The sequence below is a fragment of the Plecotus auritus genome, assembly GCF_963455305.1.
Source record: "Plecotus auritus genome assembly, chromosome: 8".
In the NCBI taxonomy this organism is placed as follows: Eukaryota; Metazoa; Chordata; class Mammalia; order Chiroptera; family Vespertilionidae; genus Plecotus; species Plecotus auritus.
In genome coordinates this window covers 86,744,172-86,766,843 of record NC_137782.1, presented here as the reverse complement: position 1 = coordinate 86,766,843, position 22,672 = coordinate 86,744,172, and the positions used below count along the sequence as shown (strand labels likewise).

The window sequence follows — 22,672 nt, the reverse complement described above, 5'->3', positions numbered from 1 at the left end:
CCAAAGGGGCAGGGATTTTGTTGTTGTTGCCCCTGTCTCCCCACCCCCAATTGTGACTGCTGTATTCTCGGCCCCTAGGACAATTTCTGGCAATGAGTGGATACTTAATAAAAATTTCTTGATTGTATAAATGATGGAAAGATAGTAACCAGAGGTTTTATGTCTTCCAGTTTCCGAGTTATTACTATTGTCTAGTCGGCCTCCAGTTGTTTCCAGAAGAGGATGCTAGACCAAGAACCAAATCCCACAGGGATCAGCGAGGTCCGCGAGTGGCTCACACCTGAGGCTTATACTTTCCAGAAATACCCCAGAAGCAGTGGAGGAGCCTTGGTCCACACTGGCAGCAACACACACCACCGCACACTCCATACCGGGTCCCCGGGGACTAATCGTCCCGCCCCGCCCCGCCCCGCGCACTTCCGGTCCCGCCCCGCCTGGCCCGCTCCCCGCTCCGCCCGGCTCCTGGTTTGGCCTGCGGTCCCGGCGTAGAGGACCAGGGGGCGGCGCCTGGTGGCCCAGAGAAGCGCAGCATCTGGACCTTCTGACACAAAGAGCGGCGGAGGACGCGGGTGGGAGCCGCGGGCCAGCCCAGTGCCCTTGGGCCGTGTCCCTGGGACCCGCGCGCGGGCAGAGACCGTGGATCCCCTGCTGCCCAGGTGAGCGGGGTCGGGGGCGGCCTGCGGAGCCCACGTGTGGGTCAGGACCGGGGTGTGGGCAGGGACCGGGGTGCGGGCAGGGTTCGGGGTGCGGGCAGGGTTCGGGGTGCGGGCAGGGACTGGGCGCTCCTCTGTGGGGGCCGCAGAGCCTGGAAGTCAGCAGGTGGGACGAAAGTGTAGGTGCCCGCGACTCTGGACGGAGCGGAGACGGGGTGAAAACCTGTGGTTCTCCTGCCCGCCCCCCCTCCCCACCTCGGCCCTCGGGGGCTGCCGCTGCGTGGGGTCCACGTCTTCCCCTCGCTCCGGCTACAGGGGCTACAGGTTCGATAAGTGTGACCGGGAGTCCCGCTTTTCCCGTCACCGTAGAGGCTGGGGGTGAGTCACTTTAAAATAACGTATCCTGCGGGAGGCCGGCTGCTTGACCAGTCTTTCTGAACCAGATCCTACAATACGGCTGTTTCTGAAGTGTCGGTGCCCCTTTGAGCAGAGTTTACAGTGTCCCTGCTGAGGTGGACATTCAACTCCGGGTGTGCGATCCGGGATGGGGCAAAGTCAGTGTTTTCACTGGGAGCGTGGAGGTGAGCCGTTTGGAGAGAGATTGGGGAGAGCCGTGGCCTAGGTGGGTGTCTGCAGCGTCTTTGCTCCCCAGATGCGCCGCTGCCGGTGACCAGGTCCTCTTTTGCCAATCCTACCCCTGCCAACTCCAATCCTTCAGGCTCCCCGGGTCACCTGCAAAACTCGAGGGCTCCAATCCTCAGACAAGTCGAATTATTCGATAGAATCATCTCCTGTAAATAAGATTGCATTCCACTATACTACTAGAACAACTTTTTAGGATGAACTTGTTTCCTTTTCTTGTGTTAGGATTTTGCACTTTGAAAAACTATTTGAAATAAGCCACTCTCTGGGGCAGAAAAGTGTGTTTTATATATTGTACTAGTTGTTTGGCAGAATCGCCTCTTTCCTCACCACAAAGGCCTTGTAGGAGTCTTTTCAATCTCTTTAGATATTTCACTCTCATAAATATGACCCGGGGCGTTGTTAGGAGCTCCCTGTATGTCTGTGTGTTTGCACAGGATGGAAGTGAAGTAGGGTCATTTGGTTCCCTTTGCTCTAGGAGACTTAGGCCAAGCTATGGAACAGGGAGGCAGGAGAGGGGGGTCCGCGGAAGAACTATGATGGCTTGGAGAAGGCTCAGAGGCCCCACCACCAACACTGTTAATAGGAGGGAAGGATATGAGTTGATGGTAGTTGATGGTGACTTTCTTTTCAGAGGCTTTTGCTGTGGATTCCAGGTTTTTCACATTGGACTTTGAATACTTTTAAAAGAAGAAGATTAAAAAAAATTAATGATAGTTAAAACTGGGCAATTAAAAACAGCACTATCAGCAGCCTTACAGTTTTAATAGCTTTGTGCAAGAGTGTGTATATATATATATATATATATATATATATATATACATATATATATATATATTTAAAAGTATGTGTATATTAAAAGAGAAATGCTAAGGCAGTTAGAGCAGCAGGCTACTACCGTGGTGCCCCTGTTGTTTGATTTACAAATCATCTACTGGTTTAAAATATTACAAATTTAACTGGTCTCTATTGGCAAACCAAAGCTGTTTTGCCACAAAGGTGTATGTGTTTAATTATAGTTCATATTCAATAAAAATTAGAGGATACTCATTTTTGCAGAATAAGAAAATAACCTTTTCCAAAGACCTTGAACTTCAGATAACATTTAATACTATCAAATTAGAAAGAGAACACTTTATGGAGGAAAAGTTAGGCTTTACATTTTTTTAAAATGAGGAGTTTATAAACTTTGATAGAATACTATTTTCCCTAAATCATTTCCCTCGGATGTGGTGAACTGACAGAATCATTTGCTAACAGCATTTGTAACTCCCTAGTGTTAGTGCATCCTTTGTTCTGAGTCCTTAAGAATGCTTGGTGGTGGCTGAAACCGGTTTGGCTCAGTGGATAGAGCGTCTGCCTGTGGACTGAAGGGTCCCAGGTTCGATTCCAGTCAAGGGCATGTACCTTGGTTGCGGGCACATCCCCAGTAGGGGGTGTGCAGGAGGCGGCTGATTGATGTTTCTCTCTCATCGATGTTTCTAACTCTCTATCCCTCTCCCTTCCTCTCTGTAAAAAAAAAAAAAAAGAATGCTTGGTGGTGGACAATAGAGTAACAAAAGAATTGCAAAGTATATTAACCATAAATATTCAAGGTATTTAGATCTTGCCCTTTTATGGTGATTGACTTTGTATACTAGTTTTTTATTTTATTTTTTCTTTGAAGATGAAACATGACATTTGAGACTTGGGGCATCTGAGAGGTCCCTCTGATCACATTCTTTACACTTTGGACACTTAGGTTTGGGTTTTGCCATAAACAGGTGGTTGCTAGTTATCTTTTCTTCCCTGGCTCAAGAAAGGTCTAGAAAAAGGAGCCAAAACACAGTGACCTGGCCTCACTCCTGACTAGAAGGAATGGCGCCCTCCAGCCTGGAAAGGCATTTCCAGTGCCATGGCCCCTTCCTTGTTCTCTAATTCCATAGTCATTCCGTAAAGGTTGCATGGCAGTGGCCATAACTGGACTCTAGATTTGGGTTTAGCTTAGTCCTTGGTTTCAAGTACAAATTAGGAATTCAGGCTCAAGGCCAGAGATTTTGTTAATCACAAGCAAGAGGCCAAAACTTTGGGTCAGACTACCTGGAGCTATTTGGAGGGTGGGGTTAGCAGAAGGTTTTTGCTTCCCCATCTTTGGGATAAAGTTGAGCCTCCTGGTGAGAGTTCCTCACCAAAGGATTCTGACTGTTGTCTGAACCATGGGCAGAGATGTCTTATGGAGCATGTTCTCTATTTTTATCTTCTTTTCACAAAAGTTGGAGCATGCCTCTGGTGCTGCCTATTTTTTGTCTCTCTCAGTCCTGGATTGTCCTCGGGCTTAATCACAAGGAACAACAACAGCCTATAATTATTGGAATTGATAGTCTAGGTCAGTGGTTGGCAAATTCATTAGTCAACAGAGCGGCAAACCGCGGCTCGCGAGCCGCATGTGGCTCGTGAGCCACAGTTTGCCGACCACTGTTCTAGGCTTTAGGGATAAAATGACTGCTAGCTTCTCAGTCTAATTCATTGTCTGCTTTCAGTTGAAATAATTTGTCAAATAAACCAAAGTCCTCCAGGTAATTCTGATGCACTCAAATTTGAGAAGTTTTGGCATATACCAGTTTTTGTGCATTGACTGTTATTTTGTATTTCATTAGGCAAAACTGACAAATCTTTTTGTGTTATGAGAAATACACTTTTAATTCAGTTACCTTATTTGGAGCTCTGCTTTGTTTACTAAGTTAAGACTTTGGTGTGTTGGAGTTTCTCAGAGTGGTCATCATTTTTTTGTTATTGTTAAAGATCTGAAAGGAAATCATTCTCCACAGTTTCTAGATTTTCAGGGTTCCTCCAGTAAGGAATTTTACATTTGTGGATGTCCATCAGTTAGTATGTTTTTAGCTGCCAGTAATGGAATACCTAATCTCAGATTAAACAAATAGAGAGGTCCTGGAAGGAAAATCCAGGCTTCAGGATGGGTTGTTTCCCTGGCTGAACCAGCGGTTGGGGGGCCGAAATTGTTCCTCTTCTGCATAGTGTCGATTGGTGGCAGCTGTCTCACTCACAGTGGAACGAGAGGGAGGTTTGGCTTTCGTAGCTCTCCCTTTAAAAAAACACATTTTTCAAGTATAGTTAACATACAGTATTATATTAGTGTCAGGTGTACAACATAGTGATTAAATATTTACATGACTATTGGGAAAGTGATCTCCCCAGTAAGTCTTGTACCCATCTGACACTATTGAAATATTATTGACTATATTCCTTATGCTGTACTTTACATCCCCGTGACTATTTTCATAAGTGGCAATTTGTACCTCTTGATCCCTTTCACCTTTTCACCCATTCCCTCCTCAACTTCTCATCCATCCGGTGACCATCAGTTTGTTCTCTGTACCTCTGAGTTTATTTCTGTTTTGATTGTTCATTTTTTTTTTTATTTTTCAGATTCCTTATATAAGTGAAATGATACGGTATTTGTGTTTCTCTATCTTATTTTACTTAGCATAATACCCTCTGGTTCCATCCATGTTGTTGCAATGGTAAAATTTCATTCCTTTTATGGCTGAGTAATATTCCATTGTATGTGTGCCTCATATCACCTTTATCAATTCATCTGTTGATGGACATCTAGGTTGCTTCCATATCTTGGTTATCTATATATATAAAAGGCTAATATGCAAAGTGTCCCATCAGAAGCTTGACAGGGAGGAGTTTGATTGCTCGCTGTGACATGCACTGACCACCAGGGGCTGTGCAGGACATGGTGGGCGACCAGTGGAGGTGGTGGTGGGGCACTGAGGGAGCGAGGTAAGGAGGAGGAGGGGAGGCAGGGAAGCGGGGAACCTAATCAGCCCTGATCACCGTCCAGACCTAGGGACCCTACCCGTACCCAAATTGCACTGGACCTCTAGTTATAAATAAGGCTGCAATGAACATAAGGGTGCATATATCTTTTTGAATTAATGTTTTGGATTTCTTCAGGTTAATACCCAGAAATGGAATTTCAGGGTCATATGGTAGTTCTATTAATTTTTTTGAGGAACCCTCATACTATTTTCCATAGCAGATACACCAGTCTGCGTTCCCACCAACAGTGCATAAGGGTACTTTTTTCTATATATATCCTCACCAGCACTTTTTGTTTATTGATTTATTGATGATGGCCATTCTGACAGGTGTGAGGTGATATCTCATTGTGGTTTTAATTTGCATTTCTCTGATGATTAGTGACATTGAACATCTTTTCATATGTGTTGGCCATCTGTATGTCCTCTTTGGAGAAGTGTTTATTCAGTCCTCTGCCCATTTTGTAATTGGATTGTTTTTTTGGTGTTAAGATGTATGAGTTCTTTATAAATTTTGGATATTATCCCCTTAGCGAATATATTCTCCCATTCAGTAGGTTTTCTATTTACTTACTTACTTATTTATTTTTGTTTTCTTTTTCTTTTGATGATAGTTTCCTATGCTGTGCAAAAACATTTTAGTTTGATGTACTTCCATTTTTTAATTTTTCTTTTCTTTCCCTTGCCCAAGGAGACATATCCAAAAATATTACAAAGAGTAATGTCAAAAAGTTTGCTGCCTATGTTTTCTTCTAGAAGTTTTATAGTTTTAGGCCTTCCATTTAAATCTTTTATTCATTATGAGTTTATTTTTGTATATGGAGTGGTCTAGTATCATTTTGCATGTCTGTCTAGTTTTCCTAACACCTTTTATTGAAGAGTCTGTCTTCATCCCATTGTATAGTCTTGCCTCCTCTGTCATAGATTAATTGTGTATATAGGATTTATTTCTAGGCTCTCTGTTTCGTTCCATTGATCTAGATGTCTGTTTTTATGCCAGCACCATACTGTTTTGATTATCATAGTCTTTGATTATCATAGGTATAATTTGATATAAGATAATATGATAAATTAACTTTGTTCTTTTCCCCCCCAATATTGCTTTTGCTATTTGGGGTCTTTTGTGGATCTATATGAATTTTAAGATTATTTTTTCTAGTCCTGTGAAATATACCATACAGTATTATATTATATTGGTATTTGGTACATTTTGCATTGAATATGTAGATTGCTTTGGGTAGTAAAGACATTCTGATGATGTTAATTCTTCCTTTGCATGAGTATGGAATATCTTTCCATTTATTTGTATCTTCAGTTTCTTCAGTGTTTTATAGTTTTTTGAGTACAGGTCTTTTACCTCCTTGGTTAGATTTATTCTTTTTTTTAATGTATATATTTTTATTGATTTCAGAGAGAAAGGGAGAGGGAGAGATAGAAACAATGATGAGAGAGAATCATTGATTGGCTGCCTCCTGCACGCCCCCTACTGAGGATGGAGCCCACAGCCCGGGCGTGTGCCTTTGACAGCAATCGAACCCAGGACCCGACGCTCTACCCACTGAGCCAAATTGGCTAGGGCAGATTTATTCTTTTTCATGCAATTGTAAATGGGATTGTTTTCTTCATTTCTCTTCCTGATAGTTCATTATTGGTGTATAAAAATGAAACTAATTTCTGAATATTAATTTTCTGTCATGCAACTTTACTGAATTCATTAATTCTGGCGTGTGTATTTTTGTGGAATATTTAAGGTTTCTATATATGTTATGTTATCTGCAAATAATAAGTTTTACTTCTTTCAAATTTGGATGCCTTTGCTTTTTTTAAAAAAAATCTGATTGCAGTGGCTACGACTTTCAATACTATGTTGAATAAAATTGGTAAAAGTGGAATTCTGGTCTTGTTTCTTCTTTTATCTTGGCAAGTCCCAAGACTGCTGACTTCTTTGTTCAGAGTATAAGATAAACTGCCCCTCTACTTTCCCCCTCCCCTTCCTCATGCCTTAGCAGCTCTCTTGCCTGCCTGACATTCCCCACTCAAGTGATACCATCCAAATACTTTTGGGGTTTTTTTATTTGTTCCCCAGACATCATCTGTCCTTGAGTTCAGCTGGCACAAATGGCATTAATTGGGTTTTTGTTCCCTATTTTCCCAGGCCAGGATGATTCAAGCTATGTATTCTCTGGTTAAGGAGGACGGTATAAACCATTTGTTCTCAAGTGTCCTTGGTTGGGGAAGATAACGTCTTGCAATTCACAAGCTGACTGCAAGCTGCCCAAACTGTTTGGCCTTGTTTAATTTTCTTGTCTCAGTTTCCCCATTCCACGTGCCCAGGAATTTCCCTAGTTTCTTACTATCCTGCCACAGATTAGAGAGTAGTATTGCATCAGTGCCATATTTTGATCATTGTACTGTGACTGTATCCTTGAATTTAGTAAATACATACTGAAGTATTTAGGGATAAGAGGGCACAAAGTCTGAAACAATCTGAAACTGAGGGAAAGAAGGGGAGAGAAAGAGGAGAGAAAATGATAAAATAGACATGATAAGTGGGTCAAAATGAAAACAGTTATTTGGAGAAACTAGCTGGGTAAAAAGGGTATTCAAGAATCCCTCATACTGTTCTTACAACTTTTCTATAAATTTGAAATTTTTTCAGAATAAAAATTTACAAAAACATATGTCTGCCCTATATTCACTGCAATCTAATAACCTCCTACCAATAAAAAAAGCTCACTGTATTTTATCTGTTCTAAGGTGCATCTTTTTTTGTCATCTTATAAACATCTTCAAATTTGGGATACATTTTTAAATAAGTGCTGTCTTAGCATTGTGTCAGATTTTGACAGCAGTTTTTCTTTTTTAGTCATTTGTTTTAGAATCAGTGGCATCTTGGATTTATGAAATGTGGTATTTTCTTTGGCTTTGTTGTCCGAAGAGGTGGTGGTGGTGGTGGGGCAGACAGTTCTTTGAGTAGCTTCATCTATAAAAATTTTTAGTCCCTCTTGCTCACATCTAAGCTACAGACCAGATATCCAGCTCCCTTTGCTCATCCCCACCGCCATGCTTCATAGATATCTCACACTCAACATATTTTAGACTGAATTTCTATTTTTACCTCCATCAACCCCAAAATGCTCTTCCTCTGTGTTTCATGTCTCAGGTGAAACATGATTTTTAGCCAGTGACGATTCCAGAATGTCCTTGTGGAAGGAGTGTAGAAAACTGTGCAGGTGTTCATAAGGGAGATGGGGTGGTGTTACTGGACTAATGAGGTCTATCGAAGTCCAATAAGACATGAACAGGAGTTTGCAGCAAAGAAAGTAAGGGTTTATTGTTAGGAAGTGGTCCTTGCTTGGAGACACAGGTAGGCTAATGCTAAAGGCCTGGGTCCTTGATGGCTTCCAGGGGATGGGTTATATAGGGGGAAAAACAGCATCGCTTCATCTGGTTTCTTCACTTTTGATATTTGTAGGGACCACCAGGAACAGGCACGTTTTATAGAACTTGTGGTGGCCTGATTCTCCTGGGCTCACCAGTCACTGCAGTGTTTGAAACTTCTGTTGTAGTGTATAAAGTCTCATTAGATCTTGAACACCACTCTGTCAGATTGGAAATGGTTCTTTCCTAAGTGTTTTTAGTACTCTCTAGTCCCATTTGACTCAGAGGAAACTTTGCATCAGCCCAGGATTGTGATATATTATTATAGTTTATTTTGTTTGGCATGGTTTTCAACTAACTGTAATAGCAAAATACAGCGATTTCCCCATGGCCTAGTTTCTTGGACTGCCTTATTTTTTCTACATTTAAGATGATTAATTCTAGGCATTCTGAATGTGGTTTTTAGGACCATTGAGTTCTTGGTGTTGACACTGACCTTCACATGGGCTCATCCTTTAGAAGTAGAAAACACAAATATTCAGTACCTTTTTGGAATCTATGGACTTTTAAATATATAGTGAGAGTTAAGAAGACTAATAGTGTGTGATGTGCCTTTAGGCTCCTGTTTGCATGTCTGGAATTCAGGTGAAATTTGGGATAATAATGAGAAAGTAGTGAATTGTTCTTAGAGTTTTCTAAATATATTTTATAGGCTGTGCCACTTTATTCTTTCTTTCTTTTTAAATATATTTTTATTGATTTCAGAGAGGAAGGGAGAGGGAGAGACAGAAACATCAATGATGAGAGAGAATCCTTGATCAGCTAGCTGCCTCCTGCCTGTCCCCTACTGGGGATTGAGCTCGCAACCCGGGCATGTACCCTGACCAGGAATTGAACTGCAACCTCCTGGTTCATGGGTCGATGCTCAACCACTGAGCCAAGCCAACTGGCGTCTCTTACTTTCTTTTTTTCTTTTTCTTTTTTTTAAATATATATTTTATTGATTTGTTACAGAGAGGAAGGAAGAGGGATAGTTAGTTAGAAACATCGATGGGAGAGAAACATCGATCAGCTGCCTCTTGCACACCTCCTACTGGGGATGTGCCCGCAACCAAGGTACATGCCCTTGACTGGAATCAAACCTGGGACCCTTCAGTCCGCAGGCCGACGCTCTATCCACTGAGCCAAACCGGTTAGGGCTCTTACTTTCTTTAAAGCCAACCTGAAACAAAGCTTACACATGGTTCTGGCAAACAGAGTGTCTTGGTATTTTCCAAATAGATGGATAGAAATGGATTGAGATATGGAATATTTGGTTGAAGTTTTGCTTTTTAACTTTGGGTACTACTCAAGTTAATTGCTTTTTCCCTTACAATTATATTTACTAATATAAAATTCTTACGTAACATTAGGCTTTTCTGGTTTACTGTAGTTTAGAGCTACAAGAGACATTTTCTCATATTCTGCTGTGCAGAACGTAAGTGGCTCCATATTAAAGTGAATTCACCATCTTGACATCTGGGAAAACCCGGACCTTTGACCCTGACCCTTCTTCCCCTGGTGAGCTCTGGAATACGATCAGCCCAAGGCTAATCACAGGATTCCCATTAGTTCTCTCTAGCTGGGGCAAGTCACCCTCCACATTAACAAGTTCTGGCACCAGAGCCTTATTGTTCTTGATCCCTTTGATCATTCACACCTTTTTATAGCTTAGGAGATTCAAGCACAGAGCTTGAAGAAAGAAAGGCATGGAGGATATCCCGTCCCTATGGGTGTTGCCCAGAACAAGCCTTGTATGTACCTTGCTTTAATAAACGCTTAATGTCCTGAAGTTGTTTGCGGCTCTCCAGTCTCAGCACCTGGACATTTTATGTAACATTTGGATTCAGTTATTCATGGGAAACAAAAAACCCCAAAACTATTTGTAACAAATAATCCTAAATTTTATATGAAACCATAAAAGACAATGAATAGCCACAGCAGTCGTTTAAAAAATATTTTTAAAAATATATTTTATTGATTTTTTTACAGAGAGGAAGGGAGAAGGATAGAGAGTTAGAAACATCGATGAGAGAGAAACATCGATCAGCTGCCTTCTGCACACCCCCTACTGGGGATGTGCCTGCAACCAAGGTACATGCCCTTGACTGGAATCGAACCTGGGACCCTTCAGTCCGCAGGCTAACGCTCTATCCACTGAGCCAAACTGGCTACGGCTAAAAAATATTTTTAATTAAAAATATTTTTATTGATTTCAGAGAGGAAGGGAGAGGGAGAAATAGAAACATCAATGTTGAGAGAGAATCATTGATCAGCTGCCTCCTGCATGCCCCAAACTGGGGATCGAGCCTGCAACCTGGGCATGTGCCCTGACTGGGAATTGAACTGTGACCTCCTGGTCCATAGGTTGATGCTCAACCACTGAGCCATGCTGGCTGGGCTTTTTTTTTTTTTTTTTTTTTTTTTGGTAAATCCTTACTTGAGTGTATGTCTACTGACTTTAAAGAGAAGAAGGGAGAAAGAGAGAGAGATATCAATCAGTTGTCTCCCATACATGGCCCGACTGGGGATCGAACCCACAACCTAGGTATGTACACTGACTGGGAATTGAACCCAGGACCTTTTGGTGTACAGGATGATGCTTCAGCCACCTGAGCCACACAGGCCAGGGCACCACAGCAATTAAGAGAAAGAAGTACAAATTTGGAGGTATCATGCTACCTGTTATCAACCTGTACTACAAGGCTATAGTAATCAAAGCAGCATGGTAATGGCATAAGCAGACATATAGATCAATGGAATAGAATAGGGAGCTCAGAAATAAATCCATACCTATGTTGTCAATTAATCTATGACAAAGAAGGCAAGAATATACAGTGGGCTAAAGATAGTCTGTTCAATAAATGGTATTGGGGAAACTGGGGAGATACATGCAAAAAAAAATGAAACTACATCACTTTTTTACCCCATATGTAAGAATAAGCTCAAAATGGATTAAACACTTAAATGTAAGACTTAATACCATAAAAATCCTAAAAGAAAACATAGGAAGTAAAATCTCGCACATCTCTCTTAGTAATATTTTTTTCTGATATATCTCCTTGGGCAAGGGAAACAAAATAAAAAGTTAATGGGACTATATCAAAGTAAAAAGTTTTAGCTCAGCAAAGGAAACCATCAATAAAAAGAAAAGACAACCTACTGAAAGGAGGAAGATATTTGCCAATGATACATCAAATAACAGGCGAATTTCCAAAATTCATAAAGAACTCATACATCTTAGTGCACGTGCATGCACGCACACGCACAAATAACCCAATTGTAAAATGGGCAGAGGACCCAAATAGACACCTCTCCAAAGAAGACATACAGATGGCCAACAGACGCATGAAAAGATGCTCATTGTTGCTAATCATCAGAGAAGAGCAAATTAAAACTCCAATGAAATATCACCTCACACCTGTCAGAATGGCTGTAATCAATAAATCTACAAACAAGTGTTGGTGACGATATGGAGAAAAGGGAACCCTTGTGTACTGTTGGTGGGATTGTAAACTGCCACAGGCTAGAAACACCATTTATTAGCTTTTTTGTCTTCTGTATCTGTTGGGGTATGTGCTGTTTGAGAAGTTCGCCTGTTAACTCCACCCGCCTTTGCTCCTCACTCAGTGACCCCATGTCTTCTTGGAATTTAAGCACATTTTCTCCTGTAAATGAGCAAAGCCCAGTCATCAGCCATATGTTTCCATGGTCACCTGGTGACACTGGAGCACTGCATGCTAGCTTTTTTGAAAATCATCAGGTATTTCTCTTGGATAGTTTGGAATTAAATAGTCACCCTCTCCCCATTTAAGGGAATTTCAGGTTTTAAAAAGGAGGTTGTGAATACTTGAGTTCACAGACCTCCTGAAATCATTTGAGGGCAACTTGACTGGCTTTGATGGTGCCTTGTTTAGGTCCTCGGGACAGGAACAATGCATCCTTTCAGTGGTTTTCTCTATATACACATGTATGCAGACTAGGGGAGGGCACTTTCATACATGAAGAAAGGTCATCTTCTCAGTGAGGCCTTTCCAGTCCACCCTATTTAAAATTATAAACCATCGCCCTAGCCAGTTTGGTTCGATTCCGGTCAAGGGCATGTACCTCAGTTGCAGGCTCCTCTCCAGCCCTGCCCCTAGTTGGGGCAAGTGCAGGAGGCAACCAGTCGATGTGTTTCTCACCTCGATGTTTCTGTTTTCCCTCTCTCTTCCACTCTATCTAAAAAATCAATGGAAAGCCCCCTAGCTGGTTTGGCTCAATGGGTAGCAGGTCGGCCTGCGGACTGAAAGGGTCCCAGGTTTGATTCTGGTCACGGGCACTTGCCTGGGTTGTGGGCTCGATCCCCAGTAGGGGGCATGCAGGAGGCAACTGATCAATGATTCTCTCCCATCATTGATGTTTCTATCTCTCTATTCCTCTCTGAAATTAATAAAAATATTTTTAAAAAGTCAGTGGAAAAATATCCTCGGGTGAAGATTAAAAAATAATTATAAACCATCTCTACCACCTCACCCTGTTTTATTTTCCTCCATACCACTTCTCACTATCTGAAATATAATTTGTGTTTTTATTGTATTTGTCTATCTCCACTAGAATGTAAGTTCCATAAGGTGAGAGATTTGTCTGCATTGTTTGTTGTAGTACCACATGGGCCTAGAATGTGCGAGGCACATAGTGGGTGCTCAGGAAATATTTGTTGAATGAATAAATGTGTAATATTTTGAAACTTGCTTTTCTTTCTTTTTAAAAATAAGCTCTTTCTGAGATCCTCCTGTGACATTTGAAGATACACCAGACACCTCTTTTCTTTAACGGACTATGTTTTAACCTAATCCTGATCTTCCTTCTGTTCCTCCAGCCACACAGAGCACATTATGGGTGGGTTGGCAATGAACATGCAATGGGGCCTGGGCTCCTTAGGATGGAGTAGTCCCATTCATATGAACGAGGCTCTCTGGGTGTGCACATCCCTCACCTGACACTGGCCCTGTGTTTTCAGGCTTTGTGGGAGACATTACATGGTAATTCCCTATATTGAAAAAGGTTGTACATATCTCTTGACAGATAGAACCTTGCAGGTAATTACTAAAAAGCAACAGTGTTAAAAACATGTAACACCCTGGAGAAGACCTTGGCAGAAAAACAGCCTCCTTGGGAAAAACAAAAGATGCAAGCTTGTGTCTCGCCTCTGTGGCTTAATATTAGAAAGTGAACAAACAACTTTCTGGGTGTCTACTGCTATGTGTATGAAATGGGATTGTGGGAGGATAATAAGCTAGGGAAATTCCTAGGCAAGCTGAATGGGGAAACTGAGACAAGAAAATTAAACAGGCCAAACAATTTGGAGAGCTTGTAGCCAGTTTATGAATAGCAGGACCTTATCTTTCCCAACCAAGGACACTTGAGAACAAATGGTTCATACCTCTCCTCCCTAACCAGAAAATACATAGCTTAAATCACCCTGGCCTGGGAAAATAGAGAACAAAGACCCAATTTGTGCCAGTCAAACCCAAGGACAGATAAAGTTGGGGGGGAAAACAAAAGCCTCATTAAAGCCAGACAGAACTAAGATAAAAGTAAAACAATAAAACAGACCAAAGAAAAATCCAAAACTCCCCAATACACTAATTTTAATGCATCAGCATATTAAAAATGCACCTGGAAAGTTGATGAATATTCTACTGAAACCCTCCCCTAAGAGTCTACCTACAGAAATAGAAAGGATAAAATACCCTCAGGACAAAGACTCAATGTGGGCTCATTCTAGAGCAGGGCATGAACTTTTTATTTCTTCCTAAATTCGAAGGGTCCTCATGAGACTTGCAACCAGGGAAGCAGTGGGCAGCAACAGCTCTACCCAGACTCACCCCCTGATCCTGTCTTCAAGGCCCCCTTTTCTCTGACTTCCCAGTGAGCTAAAGCAGCCCTGCCTTGGCTCAGTTCTTTCCTGTAACATTTCTAGGGAGCCAAAGTAGAGCACCCCCTAAGCTCTCTCCTGTTGTTTCTTCTACCCTAATTCCTTCCTTTGTTCCACTGTCCCCAGCTTTAGTAAATGTACTCTCAAACCATCTGGACTTGTATTATGGAATCTTTCCTACATGATGTCAAGGACCCACACACTACAGACCAGCCCGAGGCAGACCCTCTGCAGGTTGGTCCCTGTCCATTAACAGGAACCCAGGCTAAATCCCCTTTTTACTGCATTTTGTTGGCAGTGCTCCAGAAACACCTATGCTTGAGTACTGTATCCCTGTGGCTGCATAGTTTTGGTTAGCCATAAACACACTTCTGAAGGGAACCAGGGCTTCTTCTCAATAACCACATTGGTGCTGAGGAGTAGAGAATTTAAAAATCGAAGAGGAAAGAATAAGGTGACTGTGCTTTAGGGAAAATTGAATGTTAAATGAGTTTCAGTGCTTGACAAAAAAAGCACCAGTGCTAATTATCTTGGACAGCTTCTTGAAGAAGACTTGACCACTGAAAAAAATTTTTATAAGTTTTCTCAAAATTGATTTGAGAGAGAGGAAGGGGAAGAAGAAAGAGAGAGAGAGAGAGAGGAACATCGATGCAAGAGAGATACATTGATCAGTTGCCTCCCACACACTGATTGGGGATCGAACCCACAACCTAGGCATATGCCCTGACCAGGAATCGAACCTGCCACAGGACAACACTCTAACCGAGCTACAACAATACAACATCCAGGCCAAAAAAATTCTTATAAGTTTCCAGGAGATAAAAATGTATGAAATGAATGTTTACATTGGTTATTATAATCAGCATATTCATTCATTCATTCATTCATTCATTCATTCATTCATATTTTTGTTGACACTATTACAGATGTTCTCTATTTCCTCCCCTTGCCCACCTCCACCCAGCCCCCACCACTCCCTTCCCCTAGCCTTCACCATTCTGTTGTCTGTGTCCATGGGATATGTATATATGTTCTTTGGCTACTCTCTTCACCTTCTTTTATCGAGTTCTCCCTAGCCCCTCACCTCTGACCTCTGTCAGTTGTTCCATGTATCCATGCTTCTACTTCTATTTTGTTCATCAGTTTATTTTGTTCATTAGATTTCGCATATAAGTGAGATCATATGGTATTTGTCTTTTGCTGACTGGCTTATTTCGATTAGCATAATAATCTCCAGGTCCATGCATGATGTTGCAAAGGGTAAGAGTTCCTTCTTTTTACATCCACTTAGTATTCCATTGTGTAAAGATACCACAGTTTTTTTTATCTACTCATGTACTGATGGGAAATTGGGCTGTTTCCAGATCTGGGCTATTGTAAATAATGCTGCTATGAACATAGGGGTGCATATATTTTTTTCTGATTGGTGTTTTGGGATTCTTAGCTATATTGCCAGAAGTGGGATCCCTAGGTCAAAAGGCAGTTCTATTTTTAATTTTTGAGAAAACTCCACACTGTTCTCCAGAGAGGCAGCACCAGTCTACATTACACCAGTGGTGTACCAGGGTGCTTTTTCTCCACAGCCTGGCCAGCACTTGTTTGTTGATTGATTGATGGTAGCCATTCTGGCAGGTGTGAGGTGATACCTCATTGTAGTTTTAATTTGCATCTCTCTGATGATTACTGACATTAAGCATTTTTTCATATGTCTCTTGGCCATTTATATGTCCTCTTAAGAGAAGTGTCTATTCAGGTCCTTTCCCCATTTTTTAATTGGATTGTTTGTCTTCCTTTTGTTGAGTTGTACTTTGTATATTTTGGAAATTAACCCCTTATCAGATATGTCATTGGCAAATATGTTCTCCTATATAGTGGGTTCCCTTTTCATTTTGTTCAGTGTTACTTTGGCTGTGCCGAAATTTTTTTATTTAGATGTAGTTCCAGTTGTTTATTTTTTTGTTTGGTTCCCTTGTCCTAGGAGATATATCAGAAAAAATACTGTTATAAGAGATGTCTGAGACTTTATTGCCTATATTTTCTTCTAGGATTTTGATGGTTTTGCAACTTACATTTAAGTCTTCTATCATTTTGAGTTTATTTCTGTGTATGATGTAAGTTTGTGGTCTAGTTTCATTTTCTTTTTTGCAGGTATCTAACTTTTTCAACACCATTTAGATTGAATTTACTCCATTGTACGCTTTTGCCTCCTTTGTTGAACATTAAGTGACCACAAAGGCATGGGTGGATTTCTGGGCTCTCTGTTCTGTTCCATTGATCTATATGCCAGTTTGTTTGTTTTTCCAGTACTAGGCTGTTTTGATTTACAATTGCTTTGTAGTACAGTTTGATATTCGGTATTGTGATCCCTCCAACTTTGTTCTTCTTCCTCAAGATGTTGAGGCTATTCCAGATCTTTTTTGGTTCCATATAAGTTTTTGGAATATTTGTTCTAGATCTGTGAAATATGCCATTGGTATTTTAATAGGAATTGTGCTGAATCTTTAGATTGCTTTGGGTAGTATGGACATTCTAATGATGTTATCACCCCAATAAATTTAATAAAAAGTAATGATGTTAATTCTTCCAATCCACCAACACACTTTATGCTCCCATTTGTTTTTATCTTCCTCTATTTCTTTCCTCAATATGCTATAGTTTTTGGAGGACAGGTCTTTTACCTCCTTGGTTAAGTCTATTCCTAGATAACTTAATGTTTGTTGTTTCAATAGTAAATGAGATTGTTGTTGTTTTTTTAAATATATTTTATTAATTTTTTACAGAGAGGAAGGGATAGGGATAGACAGTCAGAAACATCGATGGGAGAGAAACATCGATCAGCTGCCTCCTGCACACCTCCCACTGGGGATGTGCCCGCAACCAAGGTACATGCCCTTGACAGGAATCGAACCCGGGACCCTTCAGTCTGAAGGCCAACGCTCTATCCACTGAGCCAAACCAGTCAGGGCGAGATTGTTTTCTTAGTTTCTCTTTCTGATAGTTCATTAATGTTGTGTAAAAATACCTCTAATTTCTGGATATTAATTGTATATCCTGCTACTTTGCAAAATTCATTTATTTTTATTTTATTTTATGTATTTTTTAAAATATAAATACTTTATTATTGAAAGTATTTCCCCTTATTTTCCCTCATTGACCCCTTCCAGCCCACTCCTGCCCCACACCCCAGGCCTTCACCACACTATTGTCTGTGTCCATGGGTTATGCATATACTAGTATATGCATACAAGTTCTTTGGTTGATCTCTTCCCACCCACCCACTGCCTTCCCTCTGAGATTCGACAGTCTGTTCCATGCTTCTATCTCTCTAGATCTGTTTTATTCATCAGTTTATTTTGTTCATTAGGTTCCACATATGAATGAGATAATGCGATACTTATCTTTCTCTGGCTGGCTTATTTCACTTAGCATAATACTCTCTCCAGGTCCCTCCATGCTGACTCAAAGGTTAAGAGAGCCTTCTTTTTTTACAGATTCATAATATTCCATTGTGTAAATATACCACAGCTTTGTTATCCACTCTTCTACTGATGGGCACTTAGGCTGTTTCCAGATCTTAGCTATTGTAAATAACACTGCTATGAACATAGGGGTGCATATATACTTTCTGGTTGGTGTTTTAGGTTTCTTAGGATATATTCCTAAAAGTGGGATTACTGCTCAAATGGCAGTTCCATTTTTAATTTTTGAGGAAACTCCATATTGTTTTCCATAGTGGCTGCAGCACCAATCTGCATTCCACCAGCAGTGTACTATTCCCTTTTCTCTACATCCTCGCCAGCACCTGTCATTTGTTGTCGTGTTGATGGCTGCCATTCTGACAGGTGGAGGTGATACTTCATTTTAGTTTTAATTTGCATCTCTCTGATGCTTAGTCACTTTGAGTACTTTTTCATATGTCTCTTGGCCATCTGTATGTCCACTTTGGAGAAGTGTCTATTTAGTTCTTTGTCTATTTTTAAATTGGATTGTTTGTCTTTCTTTTGTTAGGTTGTATGAGTTAACCTCAGGAGGCATTTCTCAGAACATATCCCCATCATTAAGTGATGCATGACTGTCCTGATATATGCTACAACACTGATGAACTTTGAAAACATTATTCTAAGTGAAACAGGCCAGTCATAAGAGACCACATATAGTATGATTCCATTTATACAAAATGTCTAGAATAGGCAAATCCATAGAGAAAAAGTGAATTTAGTGGTTACTTATGATTAACGGGGGTGGGAAGGAGTTGGAAAGAATTAGGAAGTGATTGCTAATGTGGAATTCTTTTGAGGTGATGAAACTGTTCTAAAATTTTTTGTGGTAAGGGTTGCCCAACTCTGTGAATATACTAAAAACCATTAGAATGCATATGTTAAATGGATGATTTGCACGGTATGTAAATTATATGTCAGTAAAGCTGTTATTTTTAAAAAGTAAGTGGTGGGAAACCCATACCATGCATACTATAAATCTAAGAATGCTGAAGAGGCCATATTAAAAGACTTCTAGAAGTAGAATATTACCAAAGATAGACTTCTCATAGTGATAATTAAGCAGGAAGACATATCTATATATATATATAACACCAATATGCAAATAGACTGAACGGTGGAACAAATGAACAACTGAACAACCAGTCGCTATGACATGCACTGACCACCAGGGGCGTGCACAGAACATGGCGGGCATTGGCAGCAGGCAGCAGAACGCGGAACATGGCGGGCATTGGCCACGGTGGGATGGTAGAGCAGGTGAGCGGGGGTGCCAGACCAAGGCGGTTCTTCAGTATAAGTTTTACTTAGAAAACGTTTTAGAGGCTCTTTACCTACCTGAACAATTATTTATGATATGTTATTAATTAAAAATAAAAGATGCAGTAATATGTACTTTATAGTAGCCCAAAGTATAAACAAAAATACCTGTAGTACTGTATTGATGAGGGATGAGGACACAAACTACTGGTGGGAATTTAAATGGATACAACCTTTATGGAGGGCATTTGGTCATATCCATCAAAATGTAAATGTAGCCCAGTCAGTGTGACTCAGTAGTTGAGCACTGATGCATGAACCAAGAGGTCACCGGTTTGATTCCCAGTCAGGGTACTTATCCAGATTGCAGGCTCAGTCCCCATAGCGGGCATGCAGGAGGCAGCCAATTGATGTTTCTCTTTCAATGATGTTTCTATTTTTCTATCCCTCTCCATTCCTCTCTCTCTAAAATCAATAAAAACATTTTAATAAAAAATTATGAGTATACAGATAGATCATTTGTTTTAATATTATCAATTCTAGTTATACATCTTTCAGATATGCTAGGGGATTTGCTCAATGACTTATGTACAAAAGTATTCACTGTAACATTATTTCTAATAGCAAAGGATTAGAAATAACCTATGTTCATCAATGGGAAGTTGTGTGGTACATGCAGGTGTAGAAAAGAATGAGTAAGCTCTTCCTATAGTAGAATGATAATTTATACTTGCATTTTAATATATTTTTGAATACAAATGAGGAATACTATCGAAGCTGTGTTATTCAGCGATGAGAATTTCAGGTAAGGCTTTTATTTCTAGGTCATTTGATTAGACCATCTCATTTTGAACTGGGGAATGGAGTGAAACATTCAGTTTTTCTACAGTGGCTTGAAGCACAGATTCATGTGGTTCATAAGAATTTGAAATTTTGAAAGTAGATTAAAATGGTCTCAGATTAGTATTGCCCCAGATAGCTACTGGCAGAAGCAAATTGAAAATCTTCTCCAGCAGAAAATTTTATTATTCTATGCATCAAAAATTAATACCCCAAGTAGTTTTTCATTTACAATGTTCACAAATAGTCAAATATAACCAGTCACATAAAGAACCAAGTATCATGAGCCAAGACTGGTAGAAACAAAGAAAAATAGAAACAGTCATAAAAATTATCAGGCAGAGACTTTAAAATAACTACTCATGATTATAATGAAAGAAATAAAAGCCAAACTTGGAAATTTCAGCATGAAATTATTTATTTAAAAAATGATAAGTAACATATAGCACATTAGAAAAGAAATCCTAGAACTCAAATATACAATGACTAAAATTAAGACATCAGTGGGCATGCTTAATGGCAGTTAAGACAGAGCTGAAGAATTAATAAACTCAAAGCTGGGTAAATAAAAATTATACAGAATGCAGCATATAGAAATAAAATGTGAAAGAGAGATTAGGCAGCAGAATGGCTAGAGTAAGAAAGGCCACTACATTTTAATTTGGTTCTTAGCAGGAAAGAGGAAATGGAGCAGAGGCAATAATTAAAGAAATAATGACAGAGAATTTTCCAGAACTAAATGGTACATCAGCTCATAGAGTTAAGAAATTAGTGATTCTCAGGAAGGATAAATAGAAAGTATATCATAGTGAAATGATAGAAAACAAACTAAAATAGAGATTATTAAAAGCAGCCAGAAAAAAGAAAAAATATCTTTAGAGACGACAGGTAGACTGACAATTGACTTTTCAATGAAATAACTGAAAAGAAGACAGGTGATCTTCAATGTATTATAAGAAATCTTTTTTTTTTTAAACTAGAAATCTATATACTATATATCCAGTGGAAATATCTTTTAAGCATGCAGGTGAGCATTCTGGACAAAATGGTAGCATAGTAAATGCAGTACTCACATCCTCCCACAAACACATCACAATTGCTACTAAACTACAAAAGAGCCATCATTCAGAACCCCTTAAATGTAGATAAACAGAAGTCCTATAACTAAGAATATATAGAAGAAGCCACATGTTAAGACTGTAGGAGGGGCAGAGATGTAGAATGGGCTCTCATCATTGATGTTTCTCTCTCTCTCTCCCCCTTTCCCTTCCTCTCTGAAATCAGTAAAAATGTATATTTAAAAAATATTTTTTGAAAATGATAAAGACAAAACCCAAAATCTGATCATCAGAGTAGAAAGCAAGTTTGCTACAAAGGACACACATTTGTCTTTAGCACTTTTGGCTGCAGAAGTCACATGAGTAATACATTGCTTCCAAGTGCTGAAGAAAAATAACTTTAAAACAAATTGTACAAATGGCTCGGTCCTTGAGTATTTGATTCTTTGCCAATTCTCGATCTCTGCCTCTAAGAGGGAATTCACACTCATTTCCCTAGGCTTCTCTGCAGAGGGTCTCTCATCTTGCCCCACCCACACTCTGCTTTCAGGTCTCAGGTTGGAAGTCTTGTTCTCAAATTATTTGCAGTTTTTGGTGTGGCTTTCCAGGCAGTAGGCATGAACCTCAAACACCAAGGAAAATCTCCCTGTTGGTCTCTTCCACTCTGTTCTTTCTTACTTGAAGCAGGGAGTACAGACTATCCTCCTGCTGCCTGAGTGCCATATCTAATCCAAGATGTGACATTGCCTGATCAAAGGTCATCATTTACTACTATGTTGTCTTCTAAGAGGTTTGTAGTTTTAGATCCTACATGTGGGTCTTCGATCTATTTTGAATCAATTTTTGCATATGATGGGAACTAGGTAGGGTTTCAACTTCATTCTTTTGCATACAGCTAGTCAGATGTCCCAGTACCGTACATTGAAAAGACTGTTCTTTCTCCATTGAATTGTTTTGGCCCCTTATCAAAATCAATTGACTATAAATGTAAGATCTTATTTCTGGATTTTCACTACTATTCTGTTGGTCTATATGTTTATCTGTATGCCAGTACCATACTGTGTTGGCTTATATGTTTGTAGTAAGTTTTGAAATTGGGGATGTGAATCTTCCAACTCTTTTCTTCTTTTCCATGATGGTTTTAGCTATTCTGGGTCTCTTGAATTTCCATATGAATTTTAAGATCAGCTTGTCAATTTCTTTGAAGACATCACCTGGAATTTTGGGAGGGGTTGCATTGAATCTGTAGGCCAGTTTAGGGAGTATTGCCATCTTAACAATATTAAGACTTGGGCTTTTGTATTAGTTTCCCAGAGCTGCTGTAACAAATGGCCACAAACTGTGTGGCTTAAAACAATAGACATTTAGTCTCTTACAGTTTTGGAGGCTAGGAGTCCAAAAATGTCAACAGAATCACTCTCTCTCCATACATTCTAGGAAAGAATTCAATCTTTGTCTCTTTCAGCATCTGGTGGTCCCAGGCATTCTGTAGTTTATGACTGCATCACTCCAGTCTCTGCCTCTGTGGTCACATCACCTCCACTTCTTTCAAACT

At 40.0% G+C, this 22,672-nt stretch overlaps 1 protein-coding gene across 4 annotated transcripts in view; it reads left to right on the top strand.

Annotated features, from left to right (window-relative positions):
* The first annotated feature begins 501 nt into the window (after positions 1-501).
* NINL (ninein like) overlaps positions 502-22,672 on the top strand; it is a 148,400-nt gene continuing 126,229 nt past the window's right edge. For 2 of the 4 annotated variants that reach the window (XM_080685886.1, XM_080685885.1), the window contains exon 1: positions 502-656. The gene's annotated coding sequence lies outside the window, so the exon portion shown is untranslated. The remainder of the gene's footprint in view (positions 657-22,672) is intronic. The other 2 variants (XM_080685888.1, XM_080685887.1) reach the window with 1 other exon arrangement.